Raw genomic sequence first — 27753 nt, 5'->3', positions numbered from 1 at the left:
TTATATAAGCAGGATGTCTCTCGAGATGTAGTTCATTCATTGCACCTTAGTCGTGCTTGAGTTTTGTAGTGTATGGCGCTATCTTTCTCCCCAAGGATGGTATTATGCACTTGGCGTGCTTGTGGACGACATTCAGATATTCCTTAGGCATGGGCATTCTAGCTCGGTGAGTATTTCCTTATAGATTATTATGTGTGGATCGGGTGGCACACCGCCATATGTATGTTATTTGGATCGGGTTACACGCCGCAACGGTATCATGTGTGGAGCGGGTTGCACGCTGCAATGGTATCATGTGTGAATCGGGTTGCACGCCGCAACAGTGTGATGTTGAGTACAGTTCCCCATATCCATTCTTGTGTGTCTTGTTTCTCACTTTTTGAGGAAGTTTCATAACATCTTCTTGGTTGTTTAATTAGTTACGTGGGGTGAGTAGTTCTTTCTAGAGTTTGTTTCCCTTATGTATCACATTCGAGTTTGTAGCTTGTTGGCACATTATGACATCATATGAGATCTTGGTCAATGTTGAGGTGGCGTATTGCCGAGCAGCTTGTACTGAGCGAGACGAGATTTTTGGACCTGAAACCAGGGCGATCCGATTTATATAAGGTATATTAAGAGAAAATATCACTATTCAGTTCAGAATGAGTTAACGGTCCTTAATAGGAGAAGAGGCTCCATTATTTGTTGATTCGACTGGTAATTATGAGTTTCTATAGATCTCTTCCGTCGTGGAAGTATTGTAAGAGTTGGAACATGGCTTATATATGTTATGAGGTATACTACGGGGTTCGAGTCAGTAGAAATTCCAGTTGTTGTGCTTGGGGGAGAATGGAGATTGCCTTGGGCAAATGAGTTATGTTGTACATGGTGTGGTTTCAGCGGAGGAGCATGGTCATGTGGGTTCAGTGTCTGGTGATTGATACGGTGTTCGTGTGTTAGAATTTGGTATCGTGGAGAATTCCAAATGTTGGAATTTGATTCTAAATCTTGTTAGCTAAGGTAGCATGATGGATCTTCAGTTTGGCTAAAGCTTATGTGCTCAACTGAATTGTAGTGGAACAGGTAGGTGCACGAGGTGTTAAATAGTGATTTTGGACAACTCTGGACCAGTTCTTAGCACGTTCGAGGACTTTAAGTGGGAGAGAATGTAACGACCCGACCGGCCATTTTGAGCCCTAACGCGTCATTCAGTGGTTTGAGTTCTTGAGAAACTTCATTTCAGGTATTGTGACTTGCACGTGTGGTCGGAATTTAATTTCGAAAAGTTCAAAGTTGATTTGGAAAGAAAATCCTCATTTCGGAAACTTAAAGTTAGAAGAATTGACTAAGTTTGGACTTTTGAGTAAACGACCTCAGAATCGGGATTTGAAGGTTCCAATAAGTTCATATGATAATTGTGGACTTGGGCGTATGTCCGGATCGAGTTTTGGATAACCCGGGAGTGTTACGACGCTTATTGTGGGAAGTTGGTATTTTGGAAGAATTTTTATAAATTTGGGTTGCAGGGTATTTTAATGTTATCAAAGCCCGTTTGGGATTCCGAGCCTGGGAATAGCTCTATATAGTGATTCTGGTCTTAGGAGCGCATCCAGGTATGGATTTGGAGGTCCGTAGGTCATTTCGGGGTCATTTGGCGAAAGTTGGAAATTTGAAGGTTTATGAAAAGTTTGACCGCGAGTGGAGTTTTTGATATCGGGGTCGGATCTCGATTCCAAAAGTTTGAATAGGTATGTGATGTCATTTGGGACTTGTGTGCAAAATTTGAAGTTGTTCCGGATTGATTTGATATATTTCGGCGCAAGTTGTAGAAGTTGAAAGTTCATAAGTTTATTAAGTTTGATTTGAGGTGAGATTCGTAGTTTTGATGTTGTTTAATGTGATTTGAGGCCTCGAGCAGGTCCGCGTTATTTTTTGGGACTTATTGGTATGTTCGGACATGGTCCCGAGGGGCTCGGGTGAGTTTCGAATAGGTTTGTGATATGCTGTGTTGCGCTCGTTTTTTATGTTTCGACTTCGTTTCTTCAAGTATAAATGGTACCATATTAAGAAAATGAGTTCCAATTTCCATTTTGATTGAAGTGTTTGATCCGTATCGTAATTACGGAGCCATAGAAAAAAGAATTGTCCAATTTGGATATCATATGAGGAAGTTATGCTCATTTTAGTTTTGGAGAATAGAGCTGGTGCTGGTGCTTCGCAGATGCGAAGTTGGGTAGGCATATGCGACCCCGCAGGTGCGACAATTTGTCCGCAAAAGCGGAAATTACAGCTGAAAATATGCAGGTGCGGATGTTTTTCCCCAAAAGCGAAAATCCATGAGTATATAAAAATCAGACCGTGTTATTTTGGTAATTTGGGCATATCTTGAATTCTAGAGCTCCGTTTGAGGTGATATTTACGGTGTTGGTCTCGTCTCAATAAGGGGGTAAATATCTAACATTTATTTTGATTTTTCTCAATGATTATTTCCGTTGGTTATTATTTTTATCCGTATTTGGATTGTAGAAATTGGGATTTTGAGCCCCAAAGTTGAGAAATGGTAAATCCTTGATTTGAGGGTCGATTTATGGATGAAATTGGATGCTTTTATAGATATAGACCATATGAGTTATGGGTAATATTTATTTTTAAACTTTTTTTAAATCCGGGCTCGTGGGCTCGAGGGTCGTCTTTATTGACTTTTCGAGCGGAGTTGGGGATTGTTATAAATTAATTTATTATGAGTCTTAGAGTATATTTTTATTGGTTTACACATTGTTTGACAAGTTAGGCTCACACCATGCTATAGCTATACTATTTGAACAGTCTCTTGCCTATTAAATTCCTTTATTTTTTTTGTTACGACTTGAGACTAGACTTGTGTAGAATGGTAGACTCGTTATTGTAGAGATCGGACAAACTTTATGAATTGCCACAGAATAATTGTACTCCTCCTACGAATTTCCCCCGCGTTACGCGTTCTCATCGAAGGGCTTTCCCCAAAACTTCCTAAAACTCACATGTCCCTTCGTGAGTGGGGTCAAGGACCCATCAAAGCTTTCTTATTTTAATGGGATCGGGTTGTTTGCCTCGGCAAGATAGATACATCTATGATTCGTGCCGTTCGACCCTCGGCATTGCGCACACTTTATGGGATTGGGCCGTTCGCCTCGGCAGGATTATGTACCACACTCTCATGGGAGCGGGTCGTTCGCCTCGGTAATATATATAATAGATGTATCTATGGTTATATACCAGATTATGATGGGATCGGATCGTACGCCTCGGCATTTTTGCAAAAATCCTTCTATGGAATCGTGCATATTAATTGTACAAAGGGCTAGTGTATCTGGGAGTATTCCTGATTTGAATTATGGCGACCCATCTGGTGAGGTCCATTATATACATGTATATGTACTCCAGGGGAGGAGGTGACTGCTAATCGTGAGTTGAGTTTATTGTTGAGAGGAAGATTGTACCACATATTTATATTTGTTTAATTCGCGTATTTATTCTACCCATGTCTGTTTTACTTCTTACTGTATTTTCCTTATTGGACCACTAGTAAGCGTCGATGTCGACCCCTCGTCACTACTTCTCTGGGGTTAGGCTAGATACTTACTGGGTACGCATTGATTTACGTACTCATGTTACACTTGCTACACATTTTTATGCAGGTACATATATGTCTGGCGATCTTCTAGGCGCAGAGGCACGGATGTTGCGGGGACTTACTGTGAGCTACACTTTATGTTACGATCCGCAGCCTGTAGAATCTCCATCGGAGTTATTTATACTCTCCTGACTAGTTTGTATTCCAGACAGAGGTTGAATTATATTATATTTCCTAGTTAATGCTGATGTACCTGTGACACCGAGTTTTGGGGGTGCTTATGGGTGGTTCATTATTATAGTCATGAACATATTATCAGTTACCATGTAAAATTCTATTTCTTACTACTTAATTGATGAAATTCCGATTTCAAAAATATTAAAATGATTAATTTAGTTAATCATATACTGTTGGCTTGCCTGACGGCGGTGTTAGGCGCTATCACGAGCTTTAGTAGATTTTGGATCGTGACAGACAAAGTATGTAAATTGATGGAAAAGGTGAAATAAAAGGTTGTAGCTCTTGCATAAACTAAGAAATAGAGTGTAAAGTTTTAATACATTTCCTACTAAAAAGGTAAAAAGTGTAATAATGATCTTCCTTATCAAATCCATTTCTCATTACTATGTAAGTGATTTATAGAGTTCTTCGTATTTCCCTATTTTTTAAGTCAAACAGTCACTTATTCACAGAGCTAAAACGTTGGCTTTCCTTTTATGTGAAAATTTTAATTTTCTTCTCAATAGTTCTCAATATGTTTTAAAAAAAATATATATATAAGCTTATTGTTTCTGGAAAATGCCCCCCCCCCCCCCCCAAAAAAAAAAAATTGAGGACCTAAAGCAACAGCTTTAGTTGCGTGATGGTTAAGTCGGCACTGACTTAAAAATATAAACATTTTATTATAAATAGTATTTTATTTATGGTGAATGTCTATCTTTTAGAGAGATTTTAGAGTTTGTTACTTTATGGCTAAGACATGTTTTCCTTATTAAAGTGGTTATATTCTATTGTAAATCATCAAAATCAATAAGAATTTCTCTACTTTTCTCTGCAATACTCTTCTTCTTCTTTTATCATTTTATAATATGTTATCACATGAGACTCTAACCAATTGAGTAGAGGGCGATTGTTTTAATTTGTAGATATACTATTAATTAGTTGTCTAATATTTGTGAAATTAAACCACGCGTGGAGAGAAGATATAGAAATTTGCATGAGTCTCTTACGTGAATGCATTGGTATTCCTATACCAAGTATTTGGTTTGGTCACCAAGCTTTGGGATACGTGCATGGTGCTCAACTTGTACATAATATTGAGCATAATGATTGTCAATATTTCAATAAACTTCCTTCAAGAATAAATTTTAGATTTAAGGTAAGTATTTTACCTTCCTTTTCTCTATTAAATTCTTGAAATTCTATAACTTGATTTTAAATACATGCAAAGACAATAAATTTTGATTATAACTCTAATAGAGTTTGTAAGACATTATAACCGCCCGAAGTGGTAAACTTTTTATGTCTTGTCATGATCAAATTTATGTACGATTATGAGAACAAGAAGTAGAAACTCGTCCAACTGAATTTGCTTCATTATTGTTCCATTAAGAGAATCTGATAGCAATATATGATAAGTTTGAAAGAAAACAAAATTATTACCGTGAAGGTATTAATGGACGTGGACGTGACAATAGATGAAATTATAATCATCATCATTGTGGTAATGAGAACAATAAGAATTCTCAAAATAATTCTTCACTATATGAAAGTAATATTTGTCATCGATTTGACATAAGATTTTGTAAAGCACATATAGATAATTATGGTCCATTCATGATGTGAATGTGACAACATGTGATTTATGAATAAATATTCATTCTTGGAAGAATATGAACATGTTAGTGGTAGTGAATATACCAGACTCACCTTTAGAAGGAGGTTTGAGATGAAATAAGAAAATAATTTCATTATTAAGGCATGAATGGTCATTGATCACGTACCTATTGTGATTATGCCAAAATATTATGGCAATGTGATTATTACAGGGCAAAAGTAATGGAAGCAACATATCTTGCCTATAATAATTTTGACCATGACCATAATAGTATAACTCCCGAACTCTATGCTCCACCCCTAGCTGCACCGCGCCCTACGGGTGTTGGAGTGCCTCGAGTTGGAGGAGGTGCCGCGGATGTAGTAGCTGCAGAACTGGTTGGCTGTGCCATGCCCCTACCCGCACCCTGGCGGGACGAATGACAATCCCTCTGAATGTGACCCCTCAATCCTCATCCATAGGATATGGGTAAGTCCATGTAGCATATTCCTAGGTGCATCTTTCCACACCTAGGACATTAGGGCCTCCTCTGCTGCTGGAATCAACCACCATGATGACCCTACTGATATGAGCCTTTGTTGCCTTGATTGGGCCTGAAACGGCTCTACTGCTGCTGCTGACTGGGCCCTGATGGCGGTACACTAGCCGAAGACTGAGAAAAGGATTGTGATGGCCTTGACGACCCTCCTCTGAATGTTGACTTGCCACCACCATAAGAACCACCAAAGTTACCCGCAGACCGGGCCTTATTACTACCCTTTCGCTCCATTCTGTTCCTTAATTTGTGGGTCTCTGTGGCTTGAGCGAATGTGTACATCTTTCCATAGTTCATATCAGAATTCAAGGCAGCTGTAGTAGCCTCATTAATTACCAAGGGGGCCCTGTACAAATCAGCGCACTCTAGCCTCCATAGTGGGCAGCATGTAAATATCATACTTAGACAGGTACGCGAATCTAATATGGTAATCCCACACACTCAGGCTACCTTGCCTCAAGTTCTCAAAGTCAGCAGCACGGGGTGCCTTATTCTCGGCAGGCAAGAAATGATCAATTAAGGCATCGGCAAACTCACCCCACCTCGCCGGAGAGCTCCCTTCTTCACGGGACTCCTCCCATAGTTCAAACCAAGAATATGCCACCTCTTTCAGGCGGTAGGAAGCCAATTCCACTTCCTCTATCTCAGTAGCACACATAACTCGGAGAGTCTTGTGCATCTCATCAATGAAATCCTGGGGATCCTCCTCTGGGTTAGTACCCGTGAACACTGGAGGATCTAACTGGAGAAACATGTTCACCTTGGAACTAGTAGAATCCCCTAGGTGACTGGAAGAAGTGGGTGCAACATTTGACCTCTAGGCCTGGGAAGCCACTATCTGAGCCAACATCTGTATGGCTCCTCTACGATCAACATCAGAAACACCAGAATCAGACGCTGGAACTGGAGGTGGAACTGGTATATCAGTTGGAGGGATTGTTGCCTCCTTAGTAGGTGTAGGGACAGGTGCAGTCTGATCAGTTGTAGTAAAGTCAGGCAGTGTAGTAACTAGAGGAATATTCTCACTCCTCGGGTGCTCACCCGCATCATCAATTATAGGATCAACTGTCACTTCTGGAGTGACATTGGCTCTTTGGCTAGTTCTTGCCTTCTTCTTAGGTGCCATGTACTGAAAATTAGAGCAACGTAGGAGTTAAAGGAGGAACAATATTACAACTAGCTTTATCGCACGATCAAGAACATGAAAGACGGGTATTATTCCTAAAAGCCCATATAGCATCCTAATTATAGATGTGGTCGACAACACACCAATAATAAGGACTCTATTAGACACGGCTCCGAGACATCCGAGGACACTTTAAAACCTTAGGCTCTGATACTAAGTTTGTCACTCCCCAAAATCGAGGAGCGCGACCGGCGCTCAACCAAGCGAACCCGACTGAGCAAGCATGTTAGATTCCTTCTACCCAAACTCATTCATGGATAAAGAGAATATATTTTTTCTTTAATTAAACAATAAAGTGGTCATGTCTGCAATTACCAATTTCTTACCATAAGTTTCATCATTTTTAAAGTCTCAAATAGACAAGTAATAGAACCACAACATATCATAGTTTGTCTTTCCCAGCACCAATACACAACCCACACTATGTCTACGGAGCCTCTATAGATAAAGAAGAGTACAATGATAATGCTGGCAACAAGGCCCCGTCTATACCTCAAACAGAATACACAAGTACAAAAGATTCATGACCCCGGAAAAAAGTGGGGCTCACCAAGTCAATTGGGGAGAAGGTGCACTGCTATCACTGATCAATATCTCCTGTTGTGGAACCACCTGCATCTATTGAAAGTGCAGCGCCCCCGGCAAAAGGGACGTTAGTACCGTCGAATAGTACTAGTATGTATAACTAAACACCCTCTCAATAGAATGACAAATAATACAAACAAGAATATCATAATATCAATGAAAGCCTTAATCAACATCAAACCTCAATTTAGTATCAAGACAGTGTTCAAATAAATTTCCGTATCTCATATTGGGAGATTTTTAGTATCGACATTCCATTGTTCATAATACCATTATTCACATTACCAATACCATCGTACTCTTAGCACGGAGTCGGATCCCGATGCGATCGGCTAGGCTATCTCATTAGAGACATCAACCACAATTACTTTCATTATCAGTACTATCGTCTTTAACACTGAGTCTGATCATGACCCGATCGGCTAGGCTATCCGTTAGGGACATCGACCACAATCAGAATTTCAATTACAATTTTCAGTACAATCACCACCATGTGTGCGGCATGGTGCCCGATCACGACCTGATCAACTTGGCTGTCTTATTTGATACATCAATCTTTTTGTATCAATCATCGCATTTCATTTTACTTTCACATCTTTTCATTTCATTGGCACTAATGGCCATAATTATAAGATCATTCTTGGCATGTTAGCCGTATTTAGTATTTCATGATCATATTTCTACTTTCAAATATCAACATCATCATCACCAACAACAACAATTCAAATCAAGGTGTGTAGTACACATGTGCGCAATTAAAAGTCTAAGGCACATAAAGATATTTCACAAAATTTGGCATAATAGACTTCGTTTGAACTTGACTTAAATTCGAAACATTATTAATGCACAGCCCATATTTTAACACATCCTCAATTGATAACATAACATGAATAAAGCATTTGGGGATACTTGTTAAACATACATCTTTTAACCCAATCTTACTCGGAATAGCCAATTTTATAATGAACCACTCGGGACTTACATAATTCACATCAATATCGTAGGATCCAATTCTAGGAGAAGAGTTTAGCCAACATACCTCAATTGAGCTTCCTTAAACTCTAAAATTTTCCGAAATTCTTAGCAACTTCAATCTATTGTAAAAATATAACAAATTGAATCAAAATTAGGAAGATGTTCATGGTTCTAGCTCATTTGGGAATTTTATCAAACACTAAGTGTGGATTAAAGTTCAAGGTCCTTTTATGGAGGATTCCATCATCCCACAACCCAAGCTTTATCAATTTTAGCTCAACAATCTTCCTATACCCCTTGATAACACATGCATGTAAAATAAACAACACTCATGCCTAAAATTAGCTTGCTAATTACCCATTTCTAGACAAAATTTAAAATTGATGGTTAGGGTGTAAGAATCTTACCTCTAGGATGAAGACCTAGTGAGTTTCCCTTCTTAATCTTCCAAAACTTGAGCAAGAATTGAAGAACAATTATTGAAGAACACCTTCTTACCCTAGGTCACTCTATCTCACTCTAAAATGTCAGATTATGGCTCAAACATGGCCCAAAGAGTATATTTAACGAAATAGGGTCGGGTTTTAAAAACCCAAAAATGGAGCTCCGGAACTGTTATGCGGTCGCATATGCGACCGCATAATGGATATGCAGACAGCATATCCGTCGCATAATTGCTGACAAAAATGATCAAAAATTTGTCTGTGTATGCGGTCACTATGCGGTCCGCATAATAGTTATGCGAGCGCATAGTCGACCGCATAGCTACTTCCAGAATGACCCTTTCCTGCTCACTTCTACGGCCATTATGCAGCCCGCAGAGTGATTATGTGGTCGCATAATGGACCACATAAACGCGCTTCTCCGCCAAAAATATTCCTTTACTTTCCGGTGCATTGTTCAACCTATAAAGTCCGAGCCGAGAATTTCTATAATCCTCAACACGTAAAACCAATTCGGCGCCACGAAATATTATTTTCTTTTGAAAATATTTACGGGGCCTTACAGTATGAACCCTTAAATACGTGCTATCTATTTTGTGTTGAAGTGACATACATGCTAGGTGACGGGCGTATGGGCGTGCACCATTTAAATTATGAGTCGGTTGATTCTGTGGTACTGTGTAGTTACCTAATCTTGTTTTTATCCATGAAATTTCTACCTGCTAGAGCAATTGAGCTATGATCCATGTTAGAAACCATGTTTAGGCTATATGCTTACTTTGTTGGGACCCACTGAGGTCATTTCTGTTGTTGAGTTATTTGCTTAAATTGCAATTATATACTCAATCATATTCATTAATTTGCATATCATATCTCAGTCTATGTTATTATCTGTTGTCACATCATGTTATCACTATTTGGGCTGATTGGCATGAGATTTGTGAGCCCGAGAAACTGGAGAGATTGATGATTGAGTTGGGGCCTGAGGGCCAGATTGTGAGTGATATTGATGGGATCGGGTTGCACGCCGCAACAGGCCATAATTGTTATATATATATATATATATATATATATATATATATATATATATATATATATATATATATATATATTATTATTATTATATAGATCGGGATGCACGCCGCAGCATGCCTTATAGGCCTTATTATTATTGATGGGATCGGGCTGCACGCTGTAGCAGGCCATATTGGCATTATATTAGCCCTTGCGTAGGATCCGCCCCTCAGGAGTCTGACATACCAACAGTGAGCGCAGGTACCATATAGTGCTGAGTGACTGAGTGTGCTGAGTGATTGAGCATGATGAGTGAGAGTGCGAGACAGTGTGATTGAGTACACTAAGAGTGTGAGTACATGATTTCATCATTGTGATGCATTGCATGAGACATGCATACTTGACATACCGGCATAGAGATGCATTCCTTCAGGCTACACAGTTTTGTGACATTTAGGACTTCACATGCACATTGATATGTAGGCATGGAGATGTACTTTCCTCATGCTATCTAAGATTGAAATACCTTATCTATTGTTGAATGTTTTTGGGAAACATCAAAGCTTTCTAATTTACTCATATTTTGGTAATTTCGGTGAAAGATTTGGGTTTTACTGTTCTACCTAAAATGAATGCCTATTTTTCGTAACTGTGAACAAGCTGATCATCATATCTTTGAGTTATTTCTTGTACTGCTTTTATTATATTTTTATGAGTTGTTCTTGGCTATTGATGTTGGACTCTAACCATTGTCCAAGCTCGTCACTGCTTTCAACCTAAGGTTAGGTTTATTATTTATTGAGTACATGGGGTCGGTTGTACCCATACTACACTTTTTCACCTTGTGTGCAGATTTTGGAGCTAATGTTGCTGTGTATGGCGGGAGCTAGCATTGAGGATGTACATGCGTCCTTGTTATATCTGCCTCTTGTTCTTGGTAGCTTCAGATTTATGAATCTGTTTATGTATATTTCGAACATATGATGTATTTATTTCATACCAGCTTTGTAAACTCTAGATCTTAGAAGCTCATGACTTGTACTACCAGTCCTTGAGAAGTTGTATAAAAGTTCAGTTATTTCATCATTTATTTTCTCAGTAAATCTCATTTGAATTGGATTGTTGCTAATTAGCATACATAGCGGGTTAGGTTAGGTACCATCACGATTAATTGGATTTTGGATCGTGACAAGTTGGTATCAGAGCTCTAGGTTCATAGGTTCTAAGAATCATGAGAAAATGTCTAGTAGATTCTTGCGGATCGGTATGATGACGTCCATACCTATCTTCGAGAGGCTACAAGGCATTTAGGATAAACTTCCTGTCTTTCTTTCCTAATCGTGCAACATTGATTTAGCTTGAAGCGTATCTCTTTGAATTACTTCCACCAACTTGTATGCATATGTGAGCACTCGGTATCAGCTGTGCATCGACGGCTTGTGATCCATGGATGAGATGCAAGATATATTTTTTGTGTTTCGGTGATGGGCTAGTCGGGAGGAATTGAGGCCAAGTTTAAACCGTAGCTTGAGCTCGGTGATTCCAGTTGTGTGAGCATGTGCTTTTGGACTTATATGTCCGGTAGTGTCCCTGGGAGTTGGGCTTATGGCTCGGTGAGTGGTTTAATGGCTATGTAATGATTATGACGTGACTGTGGTATGTGTTTAGATGGTTTGGATGTGGCGAGAAGAGTTTGCTTGGGATCCTACGCCCTGAGGGGCGTAGGATCCGCCCCTCAGGAGTCTGACATACCAACAGTGAGCGCAGGTACCATATAGTGCTGAGTGACTGAGTGTGCTGAGTGATTGAGCATGATGAGTGAGAGTGCGAGACAGTGTGATTGAGTACACTAAGAGTGTGAGTACATGATTTCATCATTGTGATGCATTGCATGAGACATGCATACTTGACATACCGGCATAGAGATGCATTCCTTCAGGCTACACAGTTTTGTGACATTTAGGACTTCACATGCACATTGATATGTAGGCATGGAGATGTACTTTCCTCATGCTATCTAAGATTGAAATACCTTATCTATTGTTGAATGTTTTTGGGAAACATCAAAGCTTTCTAATTTACTCATATTTTGGTAATTTCGGTGAAAGATTTGGGTTTTACTGTTCTACCTAAAATGAATGCCTATTTTTCGTAACTGTGAACAAGCTGATCATCATATCTTTGAGTTATTTCTTGTACTGCTTTTATTATATTTTTATGAGTTGTTCTTGGCTATTGATGTTGGACTCTAACCATTGTCCAAGCTCGTCACTGCTTTCAACCTAAGGTTAGGTTTATTATTTATTGAGTACATGGGGTCGGTTGTACCCATACTACACTTTTTCACCTTGTGTGCAGATTTTGGAGCTAATGTTGCTGTGTATGGCGGGAGCTAGCATTGAGGATGTACATGCGTCCTTGTTATATCTGCCTCTTGTTCTTGGTAGCTTCAGATTTATGAATCTGTTTATGTATATTTCGAACATATGATGTATTTATTTCATACCAGCTTTGTAAACTCTAGATCTTAGAAGCTCATGACTTGTACTACCAGTCCTTGAGAAGTTGTATAAAAGTTCAGTTATTTCATCATTTATTTTCTCAGTAAATCTCATTTGAATTGGATTGTTGCTAATTAGCATACATAGCGGGTTAGGTTAGGTACCATCACGATTAATTGGATTTTGGATCGTGACAAGTTGGTATCAGAGCTCTAGGTTCATAGGTTCTAAGAATCATGAGAAAATGTCTAGTAGATTCTTGCGGATCGGTATGATGACGTCCATACCTATCTTCGAGAGGCTACAAGGCATTTAGGATAAACTTCCTGTCTTTCTTTCCTAATCGTGCAACATTGATTTAGCTTGAAGCGTATCTCTTTGAATTACTTCCACCAACTTGTATGCATATGTGAGCACTCGGTATCAGCTGTGCATCGACGGCTTGTGATCCATGGATGAGATGCAAGATATATTTTTTGTGTTTCGGTGATGGGCTAGTCGGGAGGAATTGAGGCCAAGTTTAAACCGTAGCTTGAGCTCGGTGATTCCAGTTGTGTGAGCATGTGCTTTTGGACTTATATGTCCGGTAGTGTCACTGGGAGTTGGGCTTATGGCTCGGTGAGTGGTTTAATGGCTATGTAATGATTATGACGTGACTGTGGTATGTGTTTAGATGGTTTGGATGTGGCGAGAAGAGTTTGCTTGGGATCCTACGCCCTGAGGGGCGTAGGATCCGCCCCTCAGGAGTCTGACATACCAACAGTGAGCGCAGGTACCATATAGTGCTGAGTGACTGAGTGTGCTGAGTGATTGAGCATGATGAGTGAGAGTGCGAGACAGTGTGATTGAGTACACTAAGAGTGTGAGTACATGATTTCATCATTGTGATGCATTGCATGAGACATGCATACTTGACATACCGGCATAGAGATGCATTCCTTCAGGCTACACAGTTTTGTGACATTTAGGACTTCACATGCACATTGATATGTAGGCATGGAGATGTACTTTCCTCATGCTATCTAAGATTGAAATACCTTATCTATTGTTGAATGTTTTTGGGAAACATCAAAGCTTTCTAATTTACTCATATTTTGGTAATTTCGGTGAAAGATTTGGGTTTTACTGTTCTACCTAAAATGAATGCCTATTTTTCGTAACTGTGAACAAGCTGATCATCATATCTTTGAGTTATTTCTTGTACTGCTTTTATTATATTTTTATGAGTTGTTCTTGGCTATTGATGTTGGACTCTAACCATTGTCCAAGCTCGTCACTGCTTTCAACCTAAGGTTAGGTTTATTATTTATTGAGTACATGGGGTCGGTTGTACCCATACTACACTTTTTCACCTTGTGTGCAGATTTTGGAGCTAATGTTGCTGTGTATGGCGGGAGCTAGCATTGAGGATGTACATGCGTCCTTGTTATATCTGCCTCTTGTTCTTGGTAGCTTCAGATTTATGAATCTGTTTATGTATATTTCGAACATATGATGTATTTATTTCATACCAGCTTTGTAAACTCTAGATCTTAGAAGCTCATGACTTGTACTACCAGTCCTTGAGAAGTTGTATAAAAGTTCAGTTATTTCATCATTTATTTTCTCAGTAAATCTCATTTGAATTGGATTGTTGCTAATTAGCATACATAGCGGGTTAGGTTAGGTACCATCACGATTAATTGGATTTTGGATCGTGACAAGTTGGTATCAGAGCTCTAGGTTCATAGGTTCTAAGAATCATGAGAAAATGTCTAGTAGATTCTTGCGGATCGGTATGATGACGTCCATACCTATCTTCGAGAGGCTACAAGGCATTTAGGATAAACTTCCTGTCTTTCTTTCCTAATCGTGCAACATTGATTTAGCTTGAAGCGTATCTCTTTGAATTACTTCCACCAACTTGTATGCATATGTGAGCACTCGGTATCAGCTGTGCATCGACGGCTTGTGATCCATGGATGAGATGCAAGATATATTTTTTGTGTTTCGGTGATGGGCTAGTCGGGAGGACTTGAGGCCAAGTTTAAACCGTAGCTTGAGCTCGGTGATTCCAGTTGTGTGAGCATGTGCTTTTGGACTTATATGTCCGGTAGTGTCCCTGGGAGTTGGGCTTATGGCTCGGTGAGTGGTTTAATGGCTATGTAATGATTATGACGTGACTGTGGTATGTGTTTAGATGGTTTGGATGTGGCGAGAAGAGTTTGCTTGGGATGTGAAAAGGGATTTATGTCTTTATGTGTTGTACAGTCTCAATTTATGAGCATGTTGAGGGATATTTTAGGATGTTCACGTGCGGGGTGAAGTAATTCTTATGTTTTGTTGACGAGCTTAGACTCGGGGAAATTTAGTGAATACATGGTCGTTGTGACTATGGTAGCGCGTAAGGAGGTTCCCGTTTATGGCTAAGCAGTTGGGTTATCTCCTACGGAATGTTCAGAGGTTTTATGATCCGTATGATGTTTTTGTGGAGGGTTTTTCTATTACTGGCGGTTTATATGGAAGTCTTGGAAATGGTCTAGGGTTGTTGTCCGTGATGGATGTAATACTCCAAGAGAAAGTATTCACTCTGTTGCTTAGAGGTGTGGATTACTTCTTTGGGTGTTATTGTGGTAATGGGGCACAGGTCGTTCGGCCCGTTTGGGCGGTGCAATTGAGATTTGAGTAGAGTGGATGGCTCTCGATAATGTTCAAATGGATTCAAGATTTATATGTGGCAATTGAGAATTTTTCAAATTTGTATATGGCTAGAATCTAAGATTTGCATTGGATGATGTCAGGACTTGCGGTATTTCTATATTATTATGGATTCTACATTTCACTATCAGGAAGGTGAAAGAAATGACTTTAGATTCATAGAAGGTCTCTCCATAATGGGTGTCTCGATTGTGGTACGTTTGGGGTGCTTAAAAGGGAATACAAAAGCTTGTGGACCTTAGGGCGAGTAGAAGTGTGTTCTGGCAAGTAGAAGTGTCAACTTGAGGGTAATTCGGAAGGAACTCGGAGAAATAGGACAGCTTGGTAGTAGGTTGGATCAGCACGGTAATAGATATGATCGGTTCTTTGGGTACTTATGATGTGGTGAGTCTCTACAGGTGTTTTGTGGCAATACTCTTGGGTTTGGCGATTTGCATGGCTTGGTTGAGTTAGAGAGATTCAGTTTTGATGGCTTGGTTATGTGCAAATGGGTTTCGAAGAGTTCTCGATGGTTTCTACCACGGTTTGAGATGGATATTTCCTATCGGTGTGAGGAGCATGTTGTGTATTGTGATTTTCTTCTGGATGTGATCAAATTGAAGGTTTCTATTTGATCGGGTATGTATTCTGCTAGTGTCTCAGTGGTGATTATGAAATTCTATTGCTTTTCATATGATCGCATGATAGATGTGGTGTGTTGTGTGGGATTGAGATTTTCATGTGCAAGGTCACGGTTCAGTTTTGAAGGGAAGGTCATGAATTCTTAGACAACATGGATTGTTTCAGATGACTAGCTGAATGCTATTACTACTTGGTATTGCTTGAGAAGGGTACGTATTTCAGAAGGCGCACTGTGTATTGACTTACTAATGCTTCAAATTGTGGTACTCGCCTGGTTAATTGACTGCTGATGTTCAAATTTTACTATGTGGCATGAAAGAATTATAGAAATATTTCTCGTGGGGATGATTATGTATAAGAGATGTGTTACTCATTCGAGTGGTGGAGTTGGGATCGACTATGGTGATTCATGTGTTCTATGGATTTGGAGACTGAGAATTTTTAGAAGCTGATTGTTTCGGGGTTGCGGACCGTAAAGATGTGGCCAAAGTTAGCTAGATGGTAGTAGGTGCTATAGTTAGGTCATTGTGGACTTTTGGAGGGCCATTTATCCATTTGGGGATGACCGAAGTTAATTTGGGGGTCCATTGGTAGGCCCAATGAGGATTTGTATTCTACACCGGGTCGGATTTGTTGACTCAGCACCGTTATTGCTGAAAGGTGTGTCGATCGGTTAGAGTTGAGCTTGTTTGTGTTCTGATATGTTCTATGTGTTACTCTTCTATGCTACGAGGGGTTGTGATTTGTTGGTTATATGCACACCCGATGCGGTTCTGTTTGGGCCTTGTAGCGAAATTTGAGCGAAATGGTTATTGGGGTGTTGAATGGTTGATTACGCCTTGGTTATGGTATTTTCGAGTTGTGGTATACTGTTTTATTCGCTTCTCCATGGATATGGTCATGCACTTTGTGTACTTGATGTCGAATTATGTGTGATTGTTGATTTTGAGCATTGTGGCTTGAGGTATTTCATATGGACCGGTGTTTGGATTGGGTCATGCATCGCAATGGCGTTATGCTACTATATGATCCTTTGTGCTTATTTCGTGTGTTATGTTTCCCCTTGTGTGGTTGATTGATAGTATTGCACTTCGTGGTGGTATCTGTTGAGCTGGCGGGATGGTTTCTTCATTTCCATTCTTTTTCCATCATTGGGTATATTTGAGTTATTGTTTGTTGGTCCACGAATTGCATGGTATGTGGATTTAAGTAGGATTTGTGTGACATGTCGATCAAGTAGCTTGTGCTGGATGAGGTGAGGTTATTGGGCCAAAAATGAGTTCCATCAGATTTGATTAAGGTATGTTCGCAAGAATTGTGTCACTAGTCAGCTTAGATTTTGGCTATGGTTCTTATCGTGCAAGAGAGCTCCATGACTTGTTAATCTGATGGGTGGTTATGAGTTTCTGTATGTTTATTTCATCATTGGCAGTGTACGAAGGTTCAGAATAAGATTTTAGTTGATATGAGGTTTGTTTCCGGTGTAGGGTTAGTTATCGAGCAGCTATTGCGGTCGGAAATTATTGCTATGAGTATTTGAGTTATGTGGTATATCATGCGATTATCTCTTGAGATATGGTTATGGATTGATACAGCTTGTTCAGAGTTTTATGGTGCATAGATGCAAGAATCGAGTCATATAATGAGTTCCCGATGTTGAGGATTTGGGTTTTAAGGTTTATGGACTAAGGTTGAAGTAAGGATCCTCTGTTAAGTGGTGTTGTCGGGATTATATGGATTGGGGTGACGTGGGATCACCCATGGTTATGTGTATGGTGAGGGTATATGGCGATTTCATGGCTTTGGAACGAGTCTTGGCACATTCGAGGACGAACGTATGTTTAAATGGGGAAGAATGTAACGACCGGGCCGGTCGTTTTGAGATTTGGCGTTCCATTTGGTGGTTTGAGACTTTGAGTATCTTCATATTATGTATTATGACTTGTGTGTATGGTTGGTTTCGGTTTTCGAGCAGTTCGAGATTGATTTGGAAGAATGATTCTCGTTTTAGAAGCTTTAAGTTGGAAGAGTTGACCAAGGTTTTCACTTTTGGGTAAATGAACTCGTAATCTGGTTTTAATTATTTCAATAAGTTTGTATGATGATTTTGGACATGTCCACAAAGTTAGGTTAAATTCGGTTTCGACGTCAATTTGAGTATAAAGGTTACCATATTGAGCAAACGGCCTTTAATTAGTATTTCAAATAAACCATTATATCTATATCATAATTTTGGAACCATAGCAACTGAAATCATCAAGTTTCGACATCGTATGAGGAATTTATGGTTATTTTATTGAGAATTGGGTTGCGAGATTTTTCAGATTATTTTCGAAATTGCCACTGAATTCGTATTTAAAATTCTGCACTATTTCCAAATATTGAAACCAACATATCTCCTTCATTATAAGGTCAAATGGAGTGATTCAAAAGCTTAACTTGACTGTAATTTCATGAGGAATCTATTGGAGGTAACAAAAGCAAGTTTCAGGGTCATTTTGCACAATAAACGAGACAGAACAACTCACATTTTTGGCTATTAATGTTGTTGGAGTTTTTCTCATCTTGAAAGTTTGGGATTGGGAGAATTCAAGGATGTTATTCAAGTTTCTTCCATGTGGTAAGGTCTAAACTATAACCTAAGTATTTTTCTTTGATTTATTCCCTTGGTTTAAGCTTTAATCCATGATTTTAATTGAAAACTCATTTAATTAATCAAGACCTAGGGTTATGTTCTAAATTTTAAAAATTAAAATTGCGTTAGAGGCGTTTATTTCTATATTACTTTTGGGGTTTTGTTCTCTTATATTAGGAGAACAACATAGTCGAATTTGGCGAGTTTTGGAGGAGTATTTCTGGAGATATGGGACCCAACTAGTGTGGGTTAGACTCTTGGGTTATGAACACCCAAGAGCGATGTTTTGGCGAATTGGTTGAGCTATCGGACTCCGATTGAGTCGATTTTTGTTCGTGTAAGCTTGTATTGGCTCGGGCTTCGCTCGGGTAAGCTTGAATTCGGAATCCATGGCGGGCCCGACGTTGACTTTTGGTTGACTTTGAGCTTTTGGTTAAAGATTCGATCTTTATCGATTGAGTATGTTTCCTTTGGCATTATTTGATGTTCTTGAGTTGCTTTTGGCTAGTTACGAGCCGTTCGGAGGTCGGTACGCGTAGGATGGCCTTTCTAAAGTATTGTTTGGCTTAAGGGTGTTAATCAGGTCGGGCTGGCCCACTAACAACTCGGTTCAGCCCGGGTCGGTAAGGGGTGGGACGGGTTGGCTAGGGTAGGGGTGTGCCAGACGGGGTCGGGCCTTTTTTGGCTACCGGTGTACCGGAACCCGGCTAGCCCGCTAACCCTTCCAGCCCGGTCCAGCTCGATTTATGTTGTAATTGTTTTTAAAAACCGGTCAAAATAAAAAATGACCGTTGGGCAACGGCCATTCTTTTTGCACTTTTAGCCATTTTAGCCTATCCCCTTACTAAAATAGCCCCCCCCTCCCCCCAATAATTGATAAATTACATTCTTAGCCTTTTAATAACTATAAATAGCCCCCATCTTCTTCATTTTTTTCACAACTTGGTCTCTTCTTCAACTCTAATTCTCTCTCAACTCCCTTTTGACTATTGAATTGCTTATTGCTCTCAAGTTCTCAATTAATTAATATTTCAAGTTTTATCAATTATTTACGGTAGCCACTACAAAATTACAATTATCAAATGAAGTGTAGCTACCATTTTTGTTAGGTTCTAGTTGAATCATGCCCCGTGCTTCTAGAGTACGTTCACATATTTGGGAACACTTTGAGGTGGTAGAAGAAAATGAAGAAGTTCGCAAAGTAGAGTGTAAGAACTGTGATCGAGTCTTTAATCTTCATCAAAAGTGGGAGGACACAGCTGGTTTAAGGAGGCATATCAAGGGTTGTCTTGTGCGTCCTCCAGGAATTCGTATTTAAGTTGATTTGAGATGATTTGGTTATTTTGAATTTGTTAGACTTATTTAAGTTTAATATGTTAGTTTATGAGACAAGTTAATTTGAAGTATTATTATGCAATGAAAATATGAAACGAAAGCATTTGAAGTTTGATCCTTACATATTGGTCTTATTAAATAATTTTATGTAGCCGCTTAATTTCAATTTCAAATTTCAAATTTAAAACTTTAAAAGTTTAATTTATGCCTTAAAATAGTTATTTTATTATTTAAAAGTTTGCAAACACTTAAGTAACAACTACATTGAACAAGGAAACATAATACACTAAAAACAAAATTAACCTGGCCCGGTCCGGACCAGATTAGCCCAAACCCGGAAGGGCCCACCAAAACCCGGAATATCCTAGCCCACTACCAACCTAGAATCCCAGCCCACTAACCAGCCCGCCCCACTAACCGGACGGGTTATTTTTTCCTATGTCCAACCCGGTCTAGCCCATCTGGTAAACACCCATAGTTTGGCTTGCTTAGTATTGGATTCGGCTTGTTCGAGGTAAGTAACACTTCTAAACTTGGTGCTGAGGGTATGAACCCCTGAATACATGTTATGCATTTGGTGTTGAGGTGACGCACATGCTAGGTGACGGGCATGTGGGCCTGCACCATGTAAATTATGACTCTGTTGATTCTGTGGTACTGTGCAGTTACTTAATCTTGTTTTTATCCATGAAATTTCTACGTGCTAGAGCAATTGAGTTGTGATCCATGTTAGAAACCATGTTTAGGCTATATGCTTATTCTGTTGGGACCCACTGAGGTCATTTCTGTTGTTGCGTTATTTGCTTAAACTGCAATTACATACTCAGTCATATTTATTCATTTGCATATCATATCTCAGTCTCGGTTATCATTTGTTGTCACATCATGTTACTACTGTTTGTGCTGACTGGCATGAGATTTGTAAGACTGAGAGACTAGAGAGATTGATGACTAAGTTGGGGCCAATGGGGCGGATTGTGAGTGATATTGATGGGATCGGGTTGCATGCCGCAGCAGGCCACATTGGCTTTATATATATTATTATTATATGGATCGGGCTGCACATCGCAGCAGGCCTTATAGGCTTTATTATTACTGATGGGATCGGGCTGCACACCGCAGCAGGCCATATTGGCTTTATATTAGCGCTTGGGTAGGATCCGCCCCTCCGGAGTTTGACATACCAGCAGTGAGCGCAGGTACCGTACAGTGCTGAGTGTGCTGAGTGATTGAGCGTGATTAGTGAGAGTGCGAGACAGTGAGATTGAGTACTTTGAGAGTGTGAGTATATGAGTTCATCATTGTGATAATGTATTTATTTCATAAGTTTTTGAACAGATGATGTATTTATTTCATACCAGCTTTGTAAACTCTAAATCATAGAAGCTCATGATTGTATTACCAGTCCTTGGGAAGTTGTATAAAAGTTCAGTTATTTCATCATTTATTTTCTCAGTAAATCTCATTTGAATTGGATTGTTGCTAATTTGGCTTACCTAGTGGGTTCGGTTAGGTGCCATCACGGCTAGTTGGATTTTGGGTCGTGACAAGTTGGTATCAGAGCTCTAGGTTCATAGGTTCTACGAGTCATGAGAGTGCGAGAAAGTGAGATTGAGTACTCTGAGAGTGTGAGTACATGAGTTCATCAATATGATGCATTGCATTTGACATGCATACTTAACATACCGGCATATAGATGTATTCCCTCAGGCTACACAGTTTTGTGACATTTAGGACTTCACATGCACTTTTGACATGTAGGCATAGAGATGTACTTTCCTCATGCTATCTGAGATTGAAATATCTTATCTGTTGTTGAACGTTTTTGGAAAAAATCACAGTTTTCTGATTTACTCATAGTTTGTTGATTTCGGTGAAAGACTTGGGTTTTACTGTTATATCTAAAATGAATGCCTATTTTCTGTAACTGTGAATGAGCTAATCATTATATCTTTGAGTTATTTCTTGTACTACTTTTATTATATTGTTATGAGTTATTTTTCGGCTATTGGTGTTGGACTCTGACCATTGTCCAAGCTCGTCACTGCTTTCAACCTAAGGTTAGGTTTGTTACTTATTGAGTACATGGGATCAATTGTACTCATACTACACTTCTGCACCTTGCGTGCAGATTTTGGAGCTGATGTTTCTGTGTATGGTGGGCACTGGCATTGAGGATGTACTTGTGCCCCAGTTATAGCTGCCTCTGGTTCTTGGTAGCTTCAGATTTATAAATCTGTTTATGTATATTTCGAACAAATGATGTATTTATTTCATACCAGCTTTGTAAACTCTAAATCTTAGAAGCTCATGACTTGTACTACCAGTCCTTGGGAACTTGTATAAAAGTTCAGTTATTTCATCATTTATTTTCTCAATAAATGTCATTTGAATTGGATTGTTGCTAATTGGCTTACCTAGCGGGTTGGGTTAGGTGCCATCACGACTAGTTTGATTTTGGGTCGTGGCAAGTGTATATTTTGATTAACACCATAACGCACAAAGGTGGGTTTTCAAAGTTGAGGAAGCAAGTTAATTTTTCTAACATAAGGGGGAGACAGGATAAACAATTGAGAAAATATAATGTGGAATGAATTATCATTTGTATATTTAGATCCTCGAATAAGATAACATGGAATTGAAGCTCATAAAAAGATAATTCATCTGCAATGTATTGCAAAGCATGCTAGAAGGATAAAGTCTATGATATGCTTAAAGCGTATAAACAAATAGGTTTCAAATAAAATTCTTGATAAAGAAGATGAACAAATGATCAAAACAATCATTATAATGAGGCAAGTAATTTAGAATATCACATGACATAACACTTCATAAAATCTCAGGAGAGGTTCAAGTACTTGAAACTATAAATGAAGATATCTCTATAATATGTCTTTATAAAAAAAAAAAGAGATTGAAACCGATATAAAATGTTCGTCGACTACATCTATAATAATGCTTAATATATAGCAGATTGTAACGACCCGACCGGTCATTTTGAGATCTAGCACGTCGTTCGGTGGTTTGAGGCCTTGGGTAGCTTCACTTCATGTATTATGACTTGTACGTGTGGTCGGAATTGAATTTCGAAAAGTTCGAAGTTGATTTGGAAAGACAATTCTCATTTCGGAAGCTTTAAGTTGGAATAGTTGACTAAGGTTTGACTTTTGAGTAAACAACCTCGGAATCGGGATTTGAAAGTTCCAATAGGTTTGTATAATAATTTTGGACATGGGCGTATGTTTTGATAGGTTTGTATAATAATCGGGATTTAATAGGTTTGTATAATAATTGAGGTCAATCGGACATGATTTGATAGGTTTCGGCATCAGTTGTGGAAGTTGAAATTTCAAAGTTCATTGAATCCGAATAGAGAGTGATTCATCATTCTGATGTTGTTATGTGTGTTTTGAGGCCTCGAATAGGTCCGTGTTATGTTATGGGACTTGTTGGTATGTTTGGACGTGGTCCCGAGGAGCCCGGGTGAGTTTCAGACGGGTTTTGGGCTAATTTTTCCTTCATTCTTCACTGCTGGTTCTGCTGATGTCTGGTACACCCAATGTTCTTCGCGATCGCGGACTTAGGGATGTGATCGCGTAAGGGAAAAATTGAGGCTGAGTGTTCCTTCACCGCATTCGCGACTATGGGTCCGCGTTCGCATAGGTTACTGCAGATCGAGCATCGCGTTCGCGTAGGTGTGCACGCGTTCGCATTGTAGAACTGAGCTGGACAGGTCTTCATGGCTTCTTCATCACGATCGCATAGCTTATTACACGATCGCGTAGTGTATCTTCAGGGGCAGTGCATTTTCTTCTTCGTGATCGCGAAGGTACTTCCACGATCGCGATTCATTGATTCGCTTAGTGATTATAAAGTACTCTATTTCGAGGGTTTCAGCCATTTTTGCATTTTGGGAGCTATGGAGCTCGGATTGAGGCGATTCTTGAAGCAATTTTCACCATATGAATTGGGGTAAGTGTTTTCTACTCGGTTTTTGGTTATATTCCATGAATGTATCTTCGATTTTAGCTTTTGGTTGATGAAGTTTAAAGAGGAAATTGGGGGCTTTGGCCTAATGTTTCATAATATGAATATTTGAGTTTTGAACACCGATTTGGAGTCGGATTTGAGTGAAACTAGTATGGTTGGACTTGTAATTGAATGGGTTGTCGGATTTTTTGAGTTTTGTCGAGTTTTGAGGTGTGGGACCCGGTGTGATGTTTGGCCGAATTTGGGATTTGATGTAGAATTCGATCTTTATCATTTGTAATTGCTCCCTTGGGCTTTATCTGATGTATCTGAGTTGCTTTTGGCTAGCTTTGAGCCGTTCGGAGGTCGCTACGTGCGTGATGGCATTTTTGGAGCATCGCTTGGCTTGCTCGGTGTTGGAATTGGCTTGTTTAAGATAACTAACTCTTCAAAACTTAGTGCTGAGGGTATAAAACCCCAAATTACGTGTTGTGTGATTGGTATTGAGGTGACCCACATGCTAGGTGACGGGCGTGTGGGTGTGCACCCTATGAATTGTGATTCCATTATTTCCATGGCACTGTATAGTGGCCTTATTTTCGTTGATATCTATGTTTTCACCATGTGATAAAGTAACTGAGCTGTCAATCATGCTAGATATCATGTTTAGGCTTTATGCTGATATTGTTAGGACCCATAGAGGTCGTTGCTTGCTGTCATCTCACTGATTTTATTAATATTTTGTACTCAGTCGTATTCATGCATTCATATCATATCCCAGTCTCAGTTGTTACTTATTGATACATCATATCATTGTTCTGGGTCAGTTTTCATGACATTGTGAGCCCGTGGGTAAGACTGGAGAGATTGATGACAGTTATGGGATTGGGTTGCATGTTGCAGCAGTTATATTGATGATTATGATAGTGCTTGAGCTGCAGGAGCCCCTCCGGAGTTTGTAACACACCCCCAGTGAGCGCGGATGATACTATTGAGGGATGGATTTCCCTGGACATGGATTTTTCCGAAGTGCTTACTACCTGGAGATGGATTTCTCCATAGGGTTGGATTGCCCATTTTCCTCGGTACTGGGTGACTTATAGTCAGTGTTGTATATGTTCCGGGATGGATTTCCCTGGGCCGTATAGGCCATATACAGTACCGAGTGGTTGAGCATGATAAGTGGAAAGTGCGAAGCAGTGAGATTGAGTACTCTGAGAGTGTGAGTATATGATTCATCTCTGAGATGCATGAAATTGGCATACACATATGACATACATGCATAGAGCCGCATTTTCCTCATGTTGTACGGTATCACGTCATTCATGATTTTTACACACATTGATATGAGAGCATAGAGAGGTATTTCACACTTGCTATCTGGAAAGGAAATGAACATCTTACTTATTTTGGAAAGAATTTTTGGAAAAATTTACAGTTTTCAAACTATCTCATACTTTTCAACGATTTCGGTAAAGGATTTGGGTTTTCACTGTTATTCTTGAAAAGCAGAACTATTTTCGGGAAATTGTGATAAAGCTGAGTATTTTATTTCTGAATTGCCTCCTTATTTATATGCTCTGCATTGTTATAAATAGTTGTTGGATATTGGTGTCGGATCTGACCATATTCCAGCTCGTCACTACTTTCAACCTAAGGTTATGTTTGTTACTTATTGAGTACATGGGGTCAGCTGTACTCATACTACACTTCCTGCACATTGCATGCAGATTTCAGATGCCGATGTTGTTGTGTTCGATGGGAGCTGGATTGGAAGATGTACCTGTGTCCCTGTTGTAGCTGCCTCTTGTTCATGGTAGCCTTAGATTTTAAAACTCTGTGTATGTACTTTTTAAACAGAAAGTGTATTTAGTTCATATCAGCTTTGTAAACTCTATTCTTAGAAGCTCATGATTTGTACTATCAGTTCTTGGAAAATGTATATGATTAAGATTTTCCTTTACTTAAATTGCTTTAATAATTGTTATTGGAATTGGATATTTGATAATTGGCTTACCTAGCGGGTTGGGTTAGGTGCCATCACGACTAGTCGGATTTTGTGTCGTGATAAGGTGGTATCAGAGCTCTAGTTTCATAGGTTCTACAAGTCATGAGCAAGTGTCTAGTAGAGTCTTGCGGATCGGTATGATGACGTCCATACCTATCTTCGAGAGGCTACAGGACATTTAGGATATACTTCCCATTTTTCTTTCCTTATCGTGTGACATTGATTCAGCTTGAAGCGTAACTATTTGAATTCCTTCCACGCATTTGTATGTGCATGTGAGCGCTCGGTATTAGCTGTGCATTTGCCGGCTTATGATTCCATGGTTGAGGTGCGAGATGTGATTTTTGGCGTACTGATGATTGGCCAGTCTGGAGAACTTGAGGCCGAGTTGTGACTGTGACTTGAGCACAGAGATGTTGATTATGTGAGCACGTGCTTTTGGATATATATGTCTAGTAGAGTCCCTATTAGTGGAATTTGTGGCTGGCGTGACAAGTATGGTGTGACTGCGAGATGTGTTCGTATGGTTTGAATATTATGAGAAGAGTTTACTTGAGATGTAGCAAGAAATATTGGGTGTTTGATTTCTGTCTTGATTTGGCGTATGGCCTCGAGTTATGGGTGTGTTGAAGGACCTCTCATGTTGTTTAGTGGTGGAGTTCAGTAGATCTCATGTCGTGTTATGAGTTCAGACTCAGGAAGATTAAGTGATTTTGTAATAGTTATGACTATGGAATAGTATAGAGAGATGTCGGTTTGAGGCAGAGCAGACGGGTATCTCCTGCGAGGTTCCTAAGGTTGTGTGGTCCTTATGATGTTTGTAGAGAGTTCTTGTTTATCATTGAATGATATATGTTGCAATTTGATGTTGGATCACTTGTGGAAGTTGGCTTGACTACTACAAGGGTGAATGCGAGATTTGCAGATGATGTGAAATATTAGATGGTTTGCTTTACAGGAGCTCAGGAAGGATTTGGTTGAATCTCACTGCAGTATCATGGCAGTAATAGAGTACGGACATTGTAAGTTGTGTGTTTTGATCTATGACTTCAAGCCAAGTGGGGGAGTCTGCTATCGTCGAGTTGATTGCACGGTTATGTATTGTATTGGATTCGGTTTGAGCTATACTAGTGAATAAGTTATGACTTGTAGAAGTTGAGATTGAGGATGACTCGAGTAAGGAAATTTCTGGATACGGGTTGTATTACACTCTATGGGTATATGGGAATCATAAAATAATTGAGTGGTTATTCGCAAAGGATGTAGTGTACATGGAGTAGGAATTTGCTCGGTTGCTTAGGAGTGTGGGTTACTCTTTACTCCCTAGGGTGTTGGTGTGCTAATGGGTCACAGGTCGTTCGGTCCCTTTGGTCAGTTTAATTGAGATTTGAGTAGAGTGAATGACTCTCGAGAATGGTTCTAATAGATTCAAGATTTATATGTAGCGATTTGGAATTTTCAAGATTTATATATGGCTAGAAACTGGGAGTTGCATCGGATGGTGTCAAGACTTGTGGAATTTTATATCATTGTGGATTGTGCATTTCAGTATCAAGAAGGTGAAAGAAACAGTTTTAGGTTCACATAAGGTCTCTTTAGAGTGGGTGTCTCGGTTGTGGTGACTTGGAGTGCTTAAGAGGGGGGTCAGCGACTTATGGGCCTTAGGGCATTGTGGTCTTATACTAGGGTCTCTTATGCGGTGAGTTTTGGTTAGGGATTGTGGTGTTCTAGCAAGGAGAAGTATCAATTTGAAGGCACTTTGGAAAAGACTTGGAGAAATAAGACAGCTTGGTAGTAGGTTGGGTTAGCACAGTAAT

This window comes from Nicotiana tomentosiformis, chromosome 4 (genome assembly GCF_000390325.3).
Source record: "Nicotiana tomentosiformis chromosome 4, ASM39032v3, whole genome shotgun sequence".
NCBI classification, from domain to species: Eukaryota; Viridiplantae; Streptophyta; class Magnoliopsida; order Solanales; family Solanaceae; genus Nicotiana; species Nicotiana tomentosiformis.
Note: the sequence above shows the minus strand (reverse complement) of the source record.